Consider the following 20839-nt stretch of genomic DNA (forward strand, 5'->3'; position numbering starts at 1 on the left):
CAAAGACAGGAAACTGGTGATTTGTTTTTCTCTGTTAAATTGCAGTGAATCTTTTTTTTTTACTTAGAAACTTGACGCCATGGGTCTATAAATTTAGTCCTGATAAGTTTATGGATTCAACTGTAGCACTATGTGAATTTATTTTCAATTTTCCAACATATGCCTGAATTAATTGGGCAATTTGATAGTTAACTGGCTGAAAATGTCAGCAGTTCTCCACATCGTAGATTTGTTCCCCATGCACCTACAGTATGTGGTTTTCAGTGATTCTCTTTTTACTACACACAGGGTTTGTTAGTGTCATTTGTGAAATTGTGGCCTGTCCTGTTCCAGTGTTTTTTTTTTTTTTACAGTATTTATTACCTCAAGCAGGGATAGAAATAGAAAATAAATTCAAATGTATGGCAGGGGGGTTGGGGGGGGGGGACGTAACCCAGTGGTAAAGTGCTCGATGCGCAGTCATCGGTGGACCCATTGGGCTATTTCTCCTTCCAGCCAGTGCACCACGACTGGTATATCAAAGGCCGTGGTATGTACTACACTGGGATGGTGAATATAAAAGATCCCTTGCTGCTAATTGAAAAGAGTAGCCCATGAAGTGGCGACAGCGGGTTTCCTCTCTCAATATCTGTGTGGTCCTTAACCATATGTCTGACACCATATAACTGTAAATAAAATGTGTTGAGTGCTACATTAAATAAAACATTTCTTTCTTTCTTTCAAATAATGTATGGCCTGCTGCATGAACATTGACCAAAACAAAAATCTGGCCTGTTAAGAATAAATATACTGACAGGAGGGTTTGATATATAGTGTGAAGAATTAGAACTTATGATATGTATTTTGGAGCATTATGGAATTAAAATATAACAGAACTATAAGTAGCAGATGTGATTTTTTTGTGGTTTTAGCTGATAGATTTCTATTTCACTAGCTAGGTGATGAATACTATGACTGCTTGAGCATACGGCTATTTCAAGTCCTGCATATGAGTTTAGTTATTCTTGAAAGTGTAGTTTCAAACCCAATATACGTTGCATAATTAACCATTGTTATAGAATATTATGCTAATATTTTTTGTATGTTATTTTCAATTCCCCTTGTAAGTTGACCCCCTAAGTTATAATATATATTTTTGATGAAAAAGACGACTTATAGGCGAAGATATAGTCGTTACAACTTGATAATGTTTTTGTTTAAAAAAAATTAGATTCCTTAAAATTGTCAAGAGATGGCTTGAAACATGATTTTCTGGCATCTGAATCACATTTTCAGGAAGTGATTTTTTTATTCAGAAAGCTGTTATAACCCTAAAGTTAATATTTTGATATGTTGAAATGCCAGTTTCTTTCATATGAATCATGACAGGTTTCTAGCAACAATTGGGCTAGTCGGGTCTGGGAGCTTGTGTTCAAGAAGCTGCATTCATGACAGCTAAATGGATGTACCGTGACAAATATCCTTCCAAAATGGTTACGACCAATGACAGTATGACGTGAACTCAAATTACAAATTTATTTTCTGTTTCAATACTTCTGCATACATTGCCAGACTACAGTCATTGTTCTGTGGGGGTTTTTCTACAAACAACTTCACGTTTTCTTAATGTTGTTATATTATCTAGGCAAGTGATGCCAGTCATCAATGTATGTCATACCTTTTTTCTGTTTGGCATTGTGTTCATTCAACATGAAAAGGTCCTTTAATGATAAACTGTATACATGCAATTTGAGGTTACAGTATTAGTATGCTGCAGGATGTTTTTGAACATAGGGATTTATCCAGGCATTCTGCAGTACCGAACAGAGGCCCCTTCCCAAAAGCAAGAGATATTGAATCTTTCCAATTTCTCGTGCAGTGATTTCTGTAATTATGACAGTTCTAATAAGTTAGTTTAACAATGGTGAACTGCATTATTCAGTGGCCTAAAACCCCACCATCCTATCTATAATTAAATCATGCTAATTTTCCAAGTCCCATTAGACATGGGACGTTGTTGAAAACCCCTGGATAAATCCCTGGAATAGGGAGCCAGGTAGCATGTACGGATGGCTATAGGAGCCAGATAGCAAGTATGGATGGCTATAGGAGCCAGGTAGCATGTACGGATGGCTATAGGAGCCAGATAGCAAGTATGGATGGCTATAGGAGCCAGGTAGCATGTACGGATGGCTATAGGAGCCAAATAGCAAGTATGGATGGCTATAGGAGCCAGGTAGCATGTACGGATGGCTATAGGAGCCAGATAGCAAGTATGGATGGCTATAGGAGCCAGATAGCAAGTATGGATGGCTATAGGAGCCAGGTAGCATGCACGGATGGCTATAGGAGCCAGATAGCAAGTATGGATGGCTATAGGAGCCAGGTAGCATGTACGGATGGCTATAGGAGCCAAATAGCAAGTATGGATGGCTATAGGAGCCAGGTAGCATGTACGGATGGCTATAGGAGCCAGATAGCAAGTATGGATGGCTATAGGAGCCAGGTAGCATGTACGGATGGCTATAGGAGCCAAATAGCAAGTATGGATGGCTATAGGAGCCAGGTAGCATGTACGGATGGCTATAGGAGCCAGGTAGCATGTACGGATGGCTATAGGAGCCAGATAGCAAGTACGGATGGCTATAGGAGCCAGGTAGCATGCACGGATGGCTATAGGAGCCAGATAGCAAGTATGGATGGCTATAGGAGCCAGGTAGCATGCACGGATGGCTATAGGAGCCAGGTAGCATGTATGGATGGCTATAGGAGCCAGGTAGCATGTACGGATGGCTATAGGAGCCAGATAGCAAGTATGGATGGCTATAGGAGCCAGGTAGCATGTACGGATGGCTATAGGAGCCAGATAGCAAGTATGGATGGCTATAGGAGCCAGGTAGCATGTACGGATAGCTATAGGAGCCAGGTAGCATGTATGGATGGCTATAGGAGCCAGACACACACAGAACTGAACTAATTGCTGGGAATTATCGCCAAAGCTGGTGGTCTTGAGCTGTAACTTGTAAACTTTTAAACATTTCATTAAAACCTACTTTCTTGATTTCAATATTTGTATAGAGACTACATCTGGGTTCTGGTTTATCCTAATGTTAAATAATCTAATTTTTTTATGTTATCTGCTATTAAATGTGATGTAACCTGCTATAATTTAAGTGATACGGATATGTTCTCATTGACCAGTTCAGAAGTCCATTGATCATGAACCGTTAAGCATTCAGCAAGAGATACTGTGCAGTGTTGTAAGAGTTCCAAGAACCTTTTACGTACTGTGTTGGATTGCAGCAAACACAACTTTTACAGGGATGTGGACATGCTTTTTAGCATTTTTGTATACACGTAAATAAAATGTTTTTCACAATGTTGATTTGAACTGTTAAAAAATTAATTTAGATTTTTAAAATCGATGGTACAGACTTTTTAACTTAAAAAAAAAAAATCATTTCTATTTTTGAATGGTTGCCTGCTAATGGGTTGTAGTAGTGTCTGTGCTGGGTTTTACATTTAAATTGGTATTTAATGTGCATTATACAGTGAGTCACAAAGTGAATGGTACCGTGTTGCAGTGTGCTTACTCTACACAAATATAGTTTACAGTTTTGTCAGCTGCTTTTAGCATGATATGTTCAATGTACAATGGGAATTGAGGCTTTGTGCCAGAAAAGAATTTGAGTGTACATGTACCTACTAAAAACAAACCAGACCATGAGTGCCTCTACTAGCTGGTTATGGGTTTAAAATGTTTTGAAACTGGACATTACATTTTGTGAACTTTGCCAAATATTAAAGAGCTGTTCTCCTGCTATAATCTTTCTAAACATTATCCATTAAGTTTCATGATTTTAGGAGGGAAATGCAGTGTTCTACGCTCATTTTTATACCTTACTCTTCTTTGGCTAGAGGACAAAAAATTTTTTACTAGCCAAGCTTAAAATGTTACTAGCCACACTACTCTTTTTGTATCATTTATGCATGTGTTGTAACCATCATAACATTATACATGACTTATGATGCTGGATTAAATAAATAATTTGAAACAATGAAATTGTTTAGTTTTTACTCAATCATGAATTTGAAATGAGGACCATTTCAGAATTGATCGCATGAGGGACGTGGGATGGATTGTAATTATTATTTTATATCTCATATGACTGCTATTTGTTTTCCTACGTATCCTACCGTTTAAATAAAATACTATTTTGTGGGTGGTGGGTATACCAAAAAACTGCCTCCCCTCATTTGATCTATTCTGAAACAGCCCTAAACAAGAATTCAAGTTAATAAATATAAACAAATTACATGCAGTAAGTCCACCAGATTTTCTGTCACTACAATGGTTAAAGCTGCAGTCTCTCTTTCCCATATTCTAATATATTTTACTAATGCAAAAGACAAACATATCTACAGTTTTAATAAACTTGTTTTTTTTTTTACTATAAACATATCAGTTGCCTATAGATATAACTCACAAGTTCAGTGAAAATTTTAGCAAACGGCTTTGTAATGTACAAGTATGTAAATTGTAACAGACTTTAAATACATTAATAAATTTGGCAACTTTAAATACATTAATAAATTTGGCAGTAAAATATTTATTCTAAAATTTTAAATGTTAACTACTGGAGACTGCAGATTTAATTAGTCCTTCAGTTTGAACTGTCTTCAACTGTGGTGATGTGCTGCAAGTCCCATTGTTTAAACGTAGGTCTCCTGTTGCCAGACACTAGCCACTTCTTGACTGCTGCTGATGGATCAAAAGATGCTAGATCTGGCCCCTCTGAACTGATCAACTCTGATACCCTGTCCACGGTCAAGCGATTTCTCATATCACTTTTGATGCGCTTTTGTGCAGAGAATGATCTCTCACATTCAGCTGAACTGATTGGCAGCACCAACATTATTTTCACAAGATGAAGAATGTTGACAAAGAAAATGTATGGCTCCATTGTGAGCATAATCTGCCACAGATTCAGATAGTTTTTATCTGGAAACACGTTACTGACCAGCAATTTCAAATGGCACCATTCTGCATCCAAAGCATCAATGCTGCATCCTGCATCCTGCAACTTGGAGTGAAACCATTTGATCAGACAGTGCAATTCCTTATTACCATATGTCATCAGTTCTGTGTTTGACAATATCAGCATTCTTGTTATTGCTTAACAGAGTTCCAAATCGCTTGTTCAATTCAGCAATGACTACATTGAGAGCTTGATTGCAGTTGGTTTTCATTTTGTTCAAGTGTGTCCTTGTTCCCTTTGAGTTGCATACTTTGAAACACAACAGAACCTGTCTGGTTATCCACACAGGTGGTATAGAAATTTACAAGACATCCAGCACTAAGTGATTTCTGTTTCATTATTTCAAGTGTGTCCAAACAAACATGCACTGCTGTGATGGCAGAGGGAAGAATCAAATCTTGTTTTTGAAATTTGAGATTCAGTGTGGCAGTTTCTCGAAACAAATCAGCCATAAAATGACAGAAAGCCGCAAATTCCAAACTACACATGTAAGTAGTTATAATCTTGGCTCTACCTTGAACATCTGCATTCTTTGATGTCATAGCAAGATTTTCCATATGAGCATTGATGACACAGTACTGTCCAGAATCGGTGTGCAGACTGCTGTTCTTTTTGCCATCTATGAACACACGAATAGCTCTGTCAATGTATGAAACCCACCGTGAACCCTTGACAGGTGCTGGGTTATACACTGGTGTTGAGCTCTTCGCCAATGACCTTCAATTCTCCTCTTCTCTTTGGACTATAATAATAATAATAATAATAATAATAATAATAAATTCTTTATTTAGTGGGGGTTACACAGTTAGCAAAAGCTAATCTTCCCTGAGGCCCTCAGGTACAAACAACAATACAGAATTACAATACATACATTTATGAACAAATAGAAAATACATATATGGCAATAAACATATGTACAAATGATATTATTTCAGAAAATATTTTTTAAGTCTATATTTAAAAACAGCAGTATTTGGCGATGATCCGATAGCTTTAGGTAATTGATTCCAAAGTACTGGTCCAGAGTAACTGAAAGCATGTTTAAATAAAGACATTTTAGGTTTTGGAATTAATAGATTTCTATCCTCTACATTTCGAAGGTTGTAGGGATTGTTTTCTCCAACATATATTAATAAGTTTGAAAGATAGTTTGGGGCTTCATTGTATAGACATTTATAAATTTGTAAACATTTGTGATAGTGGATTCGTGTTTCCATTGTCATCCATTTTAACTGTTTAAATAGTGGGTCAGATGGAGTAATAGGATCTACATCTAATATCATCCTTGCAGCTCTCTTTTTGCAGTTTTAGTAAACGTTCTAATCCATCCTGATTACAGTTTCCCCAAATTACACAGCAGTAATTGATGAGTGGTAAAATATACCCATTGTAGAAAAGGTTTCTTGCATCTAAATTTAAATACCTAATGATTTTTGATAACAGATAGACATTTAGAGATCAAGGAACACACATGTTTAACCTGATTTGTCCATTTAAAATTATTATCAACTTTAATTCCTAAAAGTTTTTCACAATCTGTGTGTTGCAGACGTTCTGAATTTATTATAAGAGAAATATCATTTTGGATTTTAACTTTTTGTCTTGTTCCTATAGTCATATATTTGGTCTTTTTTGTGTTTATTAACATTTTATTATAGGAACACCATTTTTCTACACTATTCAGATCTTGCTGTAGTTTATCTTTAATTTAAGTAACAGTTTTCCCTGACATGAACATTGTTGAATCATCTGCATACATACTTGTGGTACAATGTTCAATGTATAGTGGAAGATCATTTATATACAGTATAAAGAGAAGAGGTCCTAGTATGGAACCCTGTGGAACACCGTGAATAATGGATTTAGGTTCTGATGTTGCCATTCCTATAGTGACTTGCTGTGTCCTGTTAGTTAACTAAGATTGGAACAAGTTAAGAGAATTCCTTTGCAGCCATAAATGTTTAACTTTTGAATCAGAATTGAATGGTCTACAACATCAAAAGCTTTTTTGAAATCAAGAAATATGACTCCATTTAGATTTCCTTCATTCATTTCATGTAACCATTTATCAGTTATATCAATACGTGCTGTTTGGCATGAATGTTTTGGTCTAAAACCTGATTGAGATGAGTGTAAAAGGTTAAATCTTGTTAACCTTCTGACTACTGCAGGCGAGATATCTCGCCCGACGTCACGTCAGTCGATATACTGTACATTGTATTCAGTGCATTCCCCAATTCATATTTCCCGCCGTTTTGCACACGACACTCACCGGAAACGGAAATATAATTAAAGAAAAAAGATTTTTTTTCAAAATGGTGGTTTTTGTTTTGATTTTTTCAATTGAAAATACCTTGAAATTTTGAGTTCAAAAAGTGGTTTTCGGCAAGTATTTTCGCTTGACAACAATGGCGGCACGTCGCGGTAATTTTCAGGGATCGATAGCTGATTGTAACAGCTAATTTGATAATAAATTTGATCGTTTTACCAACAACGAAAATTACCAAATATTGCAATATGAATCGTAGTTCGGGTTTAAAAAAAAATTCTGGTCAGAAAACCACTGTTATCGGGAATAATGGACATAAATACTGGACAGCTGGCCACAAATGCCCGTAAGTAAATCAACTTTTTAGATTTTTTGCCTAATTTTAATCACCATTAGCGGATCTAAAATAATAAAAATTACAAAAAAAGACACGAAAATAATACTTACCGATTCATATATGAACTTTATTTCATGTATTTATGAAACATTTAAGTAAATATATGTGAGTAAAAATTATAAACTTGTACCCACTCAACGTGGTTTTTGTTAAAAATTAATCCAGTAGTCTAAAGGTTAAGTAATCATAAAATTGCTTGGAGATATGTTTTTCTATTAATTTGGACAGCGTTGGCAATACAGATATTGGCCTATAATTTGTAGCTTCAGTTTCATCACCAGACTTGAAAACTGGAGTAACTTTAACATTTTTAAAACATTGTGGATAAATACCACTGTCTATTATTTTGTTAAAAATAAATGTTAACGAAGAAGCAATTGCCAAGGCACCTAACTTAAGTATTCGTGAACCTAAGTTGTCATCTCTGGATGATTTATTGACATTTAAGTTCTTAAACTCATTATAAAGATAATTTATTTGTACAGGAGATATCTTAAACTTTTCCTTATTAGGGAGTCTCTGCTTTACAAAACTTTCCACATTCTCGAGATTTGGCATATCATATCCAGAATTAGTTCTCAAATTTTCAATACAAGAAGTAAAAATTCATTAAATTTGTTTGCTATGTCGGTCTTATCCGGTCGGTGTTGTTCCATTGTCAGATTTCAGCTCTGCTGGACTTGATACATGTGAAGGATTTAGCTCATGGATACATTTCCATAATGATTTTGGATCCCTAGAGTCATTCACCACAGCAGAATAGTTTTGTTTGGCTTTGTCTGTGATTTGTTTAGTTTTGTTCAGGCACTCCACACCTTATATTCATCCCACATACCTAGCTTGTGATATCTGTCTCGTAACTGTCTGGCTTCTGTTATTTCACAGGAATACCAACCTGGCTGCTCTTTCCTCTTGACTCTTTTTGTAACATGCTTGTCTAATACATTGTTGAAAATTTTGTACCATAATTTTAAGCAAGTATCTAGATCATCCTCAAATTCCACAGAAAAGTGGTAGGTTTTCCATATCCAGTGCATTGCATCATTAACTTTCTGTACCATGGGACATTGGTTTGGAAGTTTTAACAGTGCCATTTCTAACCTATGTGCCATACAGTGCACATCAATCAGTGTTGGTACATCATCCCTCAGTTTTGCCACAACACCATTTCGTTCACCAAAATTTACAGATGCTCCATCAGCACAAAACCCTACCAATTTGTCCTTGTAAGTATGAACCCCTAGCTTGTGAAATGCCTTGTTCATGGCATCTAGTACACCTTTTGCGTGTGCATGTTCAATGGCTTGCATACCAACAATTTTTTTTACAGGCAGACCATTTTCCAGAAGTCTGACATATTACTTCACATTCGGTTACAGAAGTGACAGTGTTCCCATCTATCATCATAAAAATATAGTTTGTTCTACGAACTGCCTCACCAGTCTTATCCTTTATACAGTCAGCTATCACAGACACCATTTCTGCACAGCGTACATCGTTGTACATCGTTGTTGTATGTGGGATTGATATCCAGGCCATTTTTCTTTTGCAGTAATAATAGGTGTTGCATTTTTGTGAATGAGAGTTCTTCTTTTGCTATAACATAGGCAGTGTTAAATTTTATTTTAAGTTCTTTTTCTAACTTATCATTATTTTGTGTGGACAGGTTCTGCAAACTTTGATATATGGGTGTCTCTGCTACATTGACAGGTTTGCTGATAGTCCCCAAAACGACATCTGGACACTGTTGATGTTTTTTGCTTCGGCTGTGAGCAACTAAGGTCTCTCGTTTGAAGTTTCGAGTACCATCAACAAAATTTGTTGTTCCAGCAACATGCTTGCCAATTGTTCTACAATATGTACAGTGCATTGTATTAGTATCATCGAAGCCATGGAAACTGCGAGAGCCAAGTTTCATAAAATTTTCGACGTTTTTTGCCTGGCTCTGTTTCGGTATCAGCTGCAGAATTATCAGATTGGCCTTCATTTGATTTTTCAGTACTAGCCTCACCTGTCTCGTGTTCTTGATTTGCGTTTGAAGTTTTAGATTTTCGTTTACCTAAAGAATTATAATATTTCAACATTTTGCCGCTTTTAAAGTTTTTGACATGCTACTCCATGCTGGGCGGAAACAGCATATGCATCTGTGCAGCAAGAAAAAAACCCACTGCTAAATGGGCTTGCATTCGATTTGAACGAGTGTAGCAACATGTGTAATGTGTTAGCTGATCAAACGCAACACTTGCAAATGTCTGTTCAATTGCGGAAACTTTGGCTTTTTTTTTTACCTCCTGCTCATCACGTCCCTTGTAAAATTATGTAAAACCGTTGTCATCCCCTCCACTTTTCACTGCCACAGTTACGCAATTTAACCAACATTATTCGGTTTGCATTTGTGTAAGTTTTTTTTTTCTTTTTAATTTATTATTTTAAATAAATAACTGATTAAAAGATCATATAATAGAAAATTTAGCCATGTATGGCTGCCAGTATTTAGTATATGCTTTAAAAAAAATCTCATTGTTTTAAAGGTAAGCAAATTTTCACAAACAACCCCTCCCCCATAATGTTTGTAACGCATCCCATGGTCCACCATATAGTGTTACGTAATTGTTGAAATACCCATTTTGTAACCAGTCTCCATTTTGCACGTTTGATTACAATGTAAATAGTATGAACGGTGAGCAACCGTTACTTGATTTTGTACTCGTGTTCTTCAATCGAATGCAACCACTAGTAATGTCCCATAGTCAATCGGTTATGTATAATACAATACAGTATTCGGAACTTCTTTAGTCAGATGATTGCATACATGATCTAGCAATCAATAGCGCAGTGGGCCCACTGACGGGGATCGATCCCAAACTGACCGCACATCACATGGTTTTAGGATGCATAATGTTACCCTCTGGCAAAAACCATGACGAAGTAAATGGTTCCATGGTGCGGTATACTTACTTACTGTACACAAATATATATTTTACAGTTTTGTTAGCTGCTTTTAGCATGATATATTCAAATGTACAATGGGAAGCAAGCACAACTATACACTTTATATTTTGTTGTGAAGGAGTTAGTGGAGGTGAAGTGTTAATGGTCCCACCAGTTTATCAGGTCTATACAGAGGACTGGTGAATTGTAAGGAATGTCAGGTATGATTAGGTCACCTGTGTTTACCTCAGCGGAGTGCATACTTTCACCTGACATCCAGATGAGTACCAGTGTGTTTACTACTGTGGGCTCCACCGGGGCGGTAATCCTCTTGTTTCCTCGTCTCATTAACCTGGCAATTGTCAACACCAATTTAGAGAACCAGAGTTGTGCTACTCCTGTTGATAAAGCAGCAAGGGTTCTTTTATAAGTACTTTCTCAGAGATAGGAAGTACATACCAGAGACATGGCAGTACATACCAGAGACAAGGCAGTACATACCAGAGACAAGGCTTTTGGATCATAACAGAGGAAACCCACTGTTGCCACATAGGATACTCCTATTGTTAAAGCAGCAAGGGTCCTGTTATATGCACTTTCCTATAGTTAGGATATACCAGGGACAAGGCTTTTGGGTGTAGAACAGGTCAGTTCTCGTGAAACAGTTGGTTGGCAGTGAAATTTTCAGCAAAAACACCAGGGTGGGATATGCAGATGGGACATGTTAAAACGGAGTGGCAGTTTTCCTATCATGTAATGAGCACTGCTATATACATGTATAGCTTGAAACACGAATAACTGTATATGCAATATGTACTTCATGCAGATGCAAATAGAGAATCATCAGTTGATAAAGTATGAGCTGTTTCTTATCTTCACGTGATGGCAACCTTTTCACAGACCATGGCAGGCCATACGATTTCAAATTTCATGGGAAATACTTTTCCAGTTCCATGCCTTATGATCATAATAAACCATAGGCAACTGTTTTTTAAAAATAATTATATATATATTTTTTTTTGTGTGTGGAATAGTCGTACTTGATATAATAATTATGGCAAATGAAATGTCAGTATCAGAAATGATCGTTTCCGTGAAATCTGAGGGCCTGCATAATGTCAAGAGCTTGCACATGTGTGTATATGCTTGACTACAGATACATGACATAACACTGCTACAGTAAACTCCATTGGTTGGAATGATTTAACACTGCTACAGTAAACTCCAGTGGTTGAAATGATTTAACACTGCTACAGTAAACTCCATTGGTTGGAATGACATAACACTGCTACAGTAAACTCCATTGGTTGGAATGATTTAACACTGCTACAGTAAACTCCATTGGTTGGAATGACATAACACTGCTACAGTAAACTCCATTGGTTGGAATGATTTAACACTGCTACAGTAAACTCCAGTGGTTGGAATGATTTAACACTGCTACAGAAAACTACAGTGGTTGGAATGATTTAACACTGCTACAGTAAACTCCATTGGTTGGAATGACATAACACTGCTACAGTAAACCCCATTGGTTGGAATGACATAACACTGCTACAGTAAACTCCATTGGTTGGAATGACATAACACTGCTACAGTAAACCCCATTGGTTGGAATGACATAACACTGCTACAGTAAACTCCATTGGTTGGAATGATTTAACACTGCTACAGTAAACTCCATTGGTTGGAATGATTTAACACTGCTACAGTAAACCCCATTGGTTGGAATGACATAACACTGCTACAGTAAACTCCATTGGTTGGAATGACTTAACACTGCTACAGTAAACTCCAGTGGTTGGAATGATTTAACACTGCTACAGAAAACTACAGTGGTTGGAATGATTTAACACTGCTACAGTAAACTCCAGTGGTTGGAATGATTTAACACTGCTACAGTAAACTCCATTGGTTGGAATGATTTAACACTGCTACAGTAAACTCCATTGGTTGGAATGATTTAACACTGCTACAGTAAACCCCATTGGTTGGAATGACTTAACACTGCTACAGTAAACCCCATTGGTTGGAATGACATAACTGCTGCAGTAAACTCAATTGGTTGGAATGACATAACACTGCTACAGTAAACTCCATTGGTTGGAATGACTTAACACTGCTACAGTAAACTCCATTGGTTGGAATGACATAACATTGCTACAGTTAACCCATTGGTTGGAATGACATAACACTGCTGCAGTAAACTCCATTGGTTGGAATGACATAACACTGCTGCAGTAAACTCAATTGGTTGGAATGACATAACACTGCTACAGTAAACCCCATTGGTTGGAATGATATAACACTGCTACAGTTAACCCATTGGTTAGAATGACATAACACTGCTACAGTTAACCCATTGGTTGGAATGATAAACACTGCTACAGTAAACCCATTGGTTAGAATGACATAACACTGCTACAGTTAACCCATTGGTTGGAATGATTTAACACTGCTACAGTTAACCCATTGGTTAGAATGACATAACACTGCTACAGTTAACCCATTGGTTGGAATGACATAACACTGCTACAGTTAACCCATTGGTTGGAATGACATAACACTGCTACAGTTAACCCATTGGTTGGAATGATAAACACTGCTACAGTAAACCCATTGGTTGGAATGATATAACACTGCTACAGTAAACCCCATTGGTTGGAATGATATAACACTACTACAGTAAACCCATTGGTTAGAATGACATAACACTGCTACAGTTAACCCATTGGTTGGAATGACCTCACTGCTAAACCCCATTGGTTGGAATGGCATAACCCTGCTAGTAAACTCCAGTGGGTGGTTGGAATGGCATAACCCTGCTAGTAGACTCCAGTGGGTGGTTGGAATAACATAACCCTGCTAATAAACTCCAGTGGGTGGTTGGAATGGCATAACCCTGCTAGTAGACTCCAGATGGTGGTTGGAATAACATAACCCTGCTAGTAGACTCCAGTGGGTGGTTGGAATAACATAACCCTGCTAATAAACTCCAGTGGGTGGTTGGAATGGCATAACCCTGCTAGTAGACTCCAGATGGTGGTTGGAATAACATAACCCTGCTAGTAGACTCCAGATGGTGGTTGGAATAACATAACCCTGCTAATAAACTCCAGATGGTGGTTGGAATGGCATAAACCTGCTAGTAAACTCCAGATGGTGGTTGGATATAAGGTAATTTCTTTTGAGGATTTTTTTATTTATAGATATCTTTAAAAAAACCAGAATATCTTTTTTACTTCTTAACCTTGTCCTAACAATTTTGCACAGTATGCTTTGTCCTGCCCTTGACAACCTTGTGCTTTCAACACTGATATGCAAGATCCATTCACATCGTTACTAGTACATTAGCACATATATGTGTACTGTATTTAGGTATGTACATTGTAACTTCTTTTTTTTGTATTTATGCTACAAAGTTATTAAACACCTATGCATTTGATACTTAACGACCGGCCTCGGTGGCGTCGTGGCAGGCCATCAGTCTACAGGCTGGTAGGTACTGGGTTCGGATCCCAGTCGAGGCATGGGATTTTTAATCCAGATACCGACTCCAAACCCTGAGTGAGTGCTCCGCAAGGCTCAATGGGTAGGTGTAAACCACTTGCACCGACCAGTGATCCATAACTGGTTCAACAAAGGCCTTGCTTTGTGCTATCCTGCCTGTGGGAAGTGCAAATAAAAGATCCCTTGCTGCCAATCGGAAGAGTAGCCCATGTAATGGCGACAGCGGGTTTCCTCTCAAAATCTGTGTGGTCCTTAACCATATGTCTGACGCCATATAACCGTAAATAAAATGTGTTGAGTGCGTCGTTAAATAAAACATTTCTTTCTTTTTTGACACTTAACAGCCTAAATAAATGGTACAAAAATGTTGCCAACCAGAATAAAACAAGCAGCCATGTTAGTTTTAGAATATCGGTGCATATTGTACATGTACTTCCTCTTTGTATGCTGACCAGTGTTAATTATCACCCATTTAGGCCCATAACAAAATATATGAAAATTGAGGGGGGCACAAGACAGATTTTTATCTTTAAAATATTTATATAGAGTAGGACAAAACCATACATTTTTGTCTTCAAATGAAAGGTAGGGGGCTGTGCCCTGCCCTGCCCTGCCCTGGCCCCCCCCCCCCCCCCCCATTCTTATGGACATGGATTGTGGCCCGGAGAAAGCCTTTTATTTCAATCCAAGTTAAAAAATGTGTTTCCCTCTTATCATGCTACTAATTGAAATAACTTGAATCCAGCTGAACTATTTAAGCTGGCATATGGAAAGGTACATGTAGGTTTCTCTTGGCCACGGCAAGTAAAGAGTTAAGTGGTTAGCTAATGTTACTCGTTAGGATGTCGTCAAGTCTTGTCACAATGGCGTTTGAGTGTAATAATCTAGCTGATGGTGCTCCCGTCACAACCATCAGTGTACCTGACGAGGTAGACGGTCTGTGAGTGGGTCGGTTGGTCACTCGCACAGCTATCACACGCTGTCTGACATTCTCTGTCATACCTTGGTGATCAAGTACAGTAGCCTGTTTGATGGTCATCACTCGTGCGTGGTCGGCCCCATCTAGTACAATGTGTGCATGTGTGTTCACAAAACAGCCACCCAGTTTGACGCAGACAGTACCATCGGGACAAATAAATCAACCATACCATGCTTGTTTAAATGTTAAAACAGTTTGTGTTAACCTTTACAAAATGAAAAGTGTTCGCACACATTTGATAAATTGGATTTCAGAGATCGTTATGAAAAGCCAATGAATGTGTGCTTAAATTAGAGAGCATTTTGTGAAAAGTGCTTGAATTGCATCTTTCCGCCCGATACATATTTAAATTTACGTTGTTTAAATATGTATTACATTTAATAATTCAGAAATAGATAACTAAATTGTTAAAACTATACTAAACAATTCCATTTTAACACAAACATTGAACATGGTCCGATACGCTCTACAAATATTGCTGAAATAATGAGGCTGAGTGTTACCAATCACTGTAACAAAAGTCAAGACGGGTGCACATTCATGCATTATATTCAGTGTAGCATGAATAGAAAAATACTGGGTGGTGATGTTTGTGTGTCCCTAATCTGAGATTCCTTTTGATAATCTTTTGTGCACTACAGGTCTGTGTATGTCTGTGGTTAGAGTGATCCCATATAAGTGTATTGGAGAAATTTGGTTGCTTTTAATAATGAAATCTGCATAAATCCTTTGGAATTACACTTGCCAACTATACTGACCATCACAAGAATCGATTGAAAATAGTCTCCTTCGATTCCACAGTCAAACATCGCAATAGTAGAATCACTCCCACTTGTTGACAGTTGATCGGATCACACCACACTGCAGACATAAACAAACCCAGCCGCAGCTCGACAAATGTCATGTTTTTATTTTTAAGTAGTATACATGCAGTTTTAATACTAACTGAAGTTACTGGTATTAGTAACTTGATCATGACTCATTAATATTCATCTCTGTGTAGTGTTTATGGAATTAGAAGTATGTATGAATGTGTGTCCGGGTAAAGGGATTTAAACAGACAAGATAAAAGGTCATGTACATTTGTCATGTCATATTTGACAACTGCTTTGTTCTAGTGAGAAGAAATGTGAATTTTATTTTTTAAGTTTTAATTGGCATCTGGTTCAGATTGGACATTAAAGTAACTTAATTGTTTTATATAAACCTGGACCTTTTTTGCCCAACTTAAACAATGTCTTACAGGCTACACATATGTTGGTAATAGTTTTAATTATGGTAAAGGCTACACATATGTTGGTAATAGTTTTAATTATCATAAATGTTGGTGAGCATAATTTGTGAATGGCTTCAAGTGTTCCATGTGGGGATAATGTGATCAGTAGAACTGGATTCAAGAGCCAGCTGGACACTGATGTTTGTATACATCTTGTAAAAATATGTGTTTAAATTGATTTAATATACATACATGTATACAAGTACTTGTACATGTGTGTGTTTGTATATTTAAGTATAATACTTTGGTTGGATATTTTTACATTCATGTCAGAATTTTAGCTTCAAAGCTTAAAATAAATTACAACATAGGTTTTGGGGAATGGTGTCAAATAACAGTCTACCAATATACCGGACAACAAACGGTTTAATGAATGGCATGTACGTGAGTATTGCTAATAGCACTGTGTACAAGTGATGTTCATTTGAAGTTGATTCACTGTAAACCAGCAGAACAAGTGACGTTGTGGAGATCTGACAGAGTAACAAACTAGAAAGAGAAAGGTTGGACTGCCGTACTGGAATGTACATGTAAATAAAACCTGCAAGGACGGGTCATTTGCACCCATCCATCAGTGGAATTGCCCCAGGCACTGCTTACAAATTAGATACAATTTGAGATAAAAACACTTCCGGGATGAGCTGCACCCACAAAACTCTCAGTACACTTCCACTGTTGATGTATCGGTCATAAAACTAATTGTGCATGTAATGCGTATAAGCATAGCTTGATGTAATGTACTGGAAAGTGGGTAGTGTCCACCGAACTGAGGAATCATAAAATATACACTGTACATTAATTAATGTAACTAACACTGAAAAAAGGTAAAATTAAACACCAAAAGGTGGTAGTACATGTTAGAAAGCTTCGTATGAATGAGGAACTCATTACAAGAAAGCAAAGCAATAGTTGTGAGATAAGACAGTCATTTATGATTATCTGGTTTGGTTTTTCTAAAATGGCCATGTACACATAAACATACATGTTTTCCAGTTTCTGTTGTATATAATAATAATAATAATAATAATAATCAGTGTTCTCGCTGCTCCATTTAAGCGGGGCGCCCCGCCCCGCTATTCCATTTTGCCGCCCTCCTTTCACTTTCCCCGCCCTCCTTTATTTTTGAGCGCCCCTCTTTATTTTCCAGCACCTATCTATGCACACTTTTTCCCACACAAAAAACAACGATCAGTCTGCACACTGGACATCAAAGGAAACAAGCCGCATGCCGCGTTGTGTACGAAAAAGCAATTGACGAAACATTTACGACAGTTACCGTAACGTAATTTAACAGTATTTTTAACAGCCTCTATTTTGTTCAATATCTATATCCATTTGTATGTTTGATAGACACAATAAAAGTTATATTTTATGTAAGCAATGAAAACATTTAATTTTTTACAGATTCGGCAATCTCCGATTGAAAAAACCCCTCTTATTTGGCGCCAAATTTGTCACGTGATCAGAACGGTCATTCAATCTTTTGTTTCCACTATTGTTTGATATTTTGTCCTCAGTTGCAGATATAATTAGTTGAAACTGATGATTTTTACTTTCTGTTATTCTGTTTATTCAGCAGTTCTTTATAAAATGTTGTAAACTTTTCATTTTGAGGGGATATGAACGCTTATAAAAACAACGGAAGTGGTAGTGTTTATCATTAAAATCATTTATCTTGAGTGCCAAATAATATATACACCGCCTTTACAAAAACTAAACTACTTTTTATCAGCTTTTGTTTTTTGTTTTTGTTTTGTTTTTTTGAAGGATGTGGTGCCAACCAGCCGCCCTCCTTTAATTTTCACCCAGCGAGAACACTGAATAATAATAGTAAATATTACTATTGTTAGCATCTCTGATCTTGCTATGCTGTACTAGTGCATCTTGAAAACATTTCTTCTAGGTATGAGTTGATTTTTGTGTGGATTTTTTTTACAATAAACTTTTCAATATTTGGTCCATGGTCTTATTTACTGGGTGTTTATGATTCTTTCCATTTGTAGTATGCAAACCATCACAGATCAAGTTTAATAATTTATTTTAAGAGGAACAAAATTTATTTTTAATGTCACTTGTTAATAGGTGTAATTAAATGTATCATAAAATGAAAAACTAAAGGCCAAACTATGTCATAACTAGAAAACAAAAATACAATTTTAACACATGAGTGTGTGTTGGGTCTGGGATAGCCCATGCAAACATGTCACATGCAGGAGAATCAAGTCCTGTGATTGGCTGAAATGCCTTTCTGCATCACTGGGATCCTCAGCAGAGTACAAGTTACAGAAATGCTGATGTACCATTTAAAACCCCCCAACAATAACCAGTAATTGAAAAACAATGTAACGAACCATGGCCAAACAACTGAATATCGTGAAACACGATTGTCATGCCCCTAGTTCCTTCCATTTATATGTGGGCTTCAGCTAACTTCTCAATAACCCACCTCCGCTATATCTTCTTTATTGCATGTATAGACTCTCTACCCACATAACCACCGTTCTCAATAACCCACCTCCGCTCTATCTTCTTCATTGCATGTATAGACTCTCTACCCACATAACCACCGTTCTCAATAACCCACCTCCGCTGTATCTTCTTTATTGCATGTATAGACTCTCTACCCACATAACCACCGTTCTCAATAACCCACCTCCGCTCTATCTTCTTAATTGCATGTATAGACTCTCTACCCACATAACCACCGTTCTCAATAACCCACCTCCGCTCTATCTTCTTCATTGCATGTATAGACTCTCTACCCACATAACCACCGTTCTCAATAACCCACCTCCGCTCTATCTTCTTCATTGCATGTATAGACTCTCTACCCACATAACCACCGTTCTCAATAACCCACCTCCGCTGTATCTTCTTTATTGCATGTATAGACTCTATACCCACATAACCACCGTTCTCAATAACCCACCTCCGCTGTATCTTCTTTATTGCATGTATAGACTCTCTACCCACATAACCACCGTTCTCAATAACCCACCTCCGCTCTATCTTCTTCATTGCATGTATAGACTCTCTACCCACATAACCACCGTTCTCAATAACCCACCTCCGCTCTTATCTTCTTCTTTGCATGTATAGACTCTCTACCCACATAACCACCGTTCTCAATAACCCACCTCCGCTCTATCTTCTTCATTGCATGTATAGACTCTCTACCCACATAACCACCGTTCTCAATAACCCACCTCCGCTGTATCTTCTTTATTGCATGTATAGACTCTCTACCCACATAACCACCGTTCTCAATAACCCACCTCCGCTCTATCTTCTTCATTGCATGTATAGACTCTCTACCCACATAACCACCGTTCTCAATAACCCACCTCCGCTGTATCTTCTTTATTGCATGTATAGACTCTCTACCCACATAACCACTGTTCTCAATAACCCACCTCCGCTGTATCTTCTTTATTGCATACATGTATAAACTTCCTTCCTACATTACCGGTTGTGATTTACACCTGCTAACTCTGGGGAAAGAGGTGTTTATCACACACAGATGACATCTACTGGGAGGTATATTACTGTTAATATAGATCTACAGGTGTGAACAGTGAGATAATGTCAGTTGTTACCTAGTACAGAAATACATGTGTGAAAACTGTGTGGGCATATGCACCAAGAGAGCAGGTGTTGCTTGCAGCCATGGAATCCGATTGTCCCAGCCAGTCTATGATTATACAGTACACCAAATACCAAAATGAACCTTTCATCTCTTAAAATAGAGGGTGCACTCAAGTATATGATTTGTCACATGTATGTAAGTCTAGGTGTACATTTCTAGAAGCATGTTCATGAGATATAGCCCTGTGGTAAACTGTTCACTGATGATTCGGTGGACCCATGGGCTATTTCTTCTTGCAGTCAGTCAGTCCACAACTGGTGTAACAAAGCCCATGGGCTATTTCTCCTTGCAGTCAGTCCTCCACAACTGGTGTAACAAAGCCCATGATATGTACTATCCTGTCTGTGGGATGGTGCATCAAATATTACTGATTATCGAAAAGAATAGGCCATTATCTGTCTGCTCCTTAACCATACATGTATATATCCATTGCCATATAATCATAATTGACACTAATAAAAAGGTGTTAAGTGCATCATTTAATAAAACATTTCTACCTTCATAGGCTCAGTGCCCCTCGATACTGTGTTCTGTAGAATATCAAAGGCTGTAAAATGCTTACAATATATTAAAACGTATAATAAAAGTTTAACTTTTTAAAATACTATTTGACACTAGTGTCTGCAGATTAAATAATTTGCTGGCTGAATTGTTAAAATTTCAAAACTTGCTTGTTTTATTTATAAAAAGATCAATTGTTATTGATCTCTGTTGAGGATGTTGGGTAGTTACATGTACAGTGTATATAATGTACACAGCTTAATGAGCATAATAACCAAACATAAAAAGTAGTTGCAGCTGTAGCGTCACCAT

The 20839-nt window shown here is 37.3% G+C and overlaps 1 protein-coding gene across 1 annotated transcript in view; it reads left to right on the forward strand.

Moving 5' to 3' along the window:
• Window positions 1-20839, forward strand: part of LOC121371799 (methylosome protein 50-like) — a 68409-nt gene that overhangs the window by 24457 nt on the left and 23113 nt on the right. The gene's annotated exons all lie outside the window — the stretch shown is intronic.

Source organism: Gigantopelta aegis, chromosome 4, assembly GCF_016097555.1.
Source record: "Gigantopelta aegis isolate Gae_Host chromosome 4, Gae_host_genome, whole genome shotgun sequence".
NCBI classification, from domain to species: domain Eukaryota; kingdom Metazoa; phylum Mollusca; class Gastropoda; order Neomphalida; family Peltospiridae; genus Gigantopelta; species Gigantopelta aegis.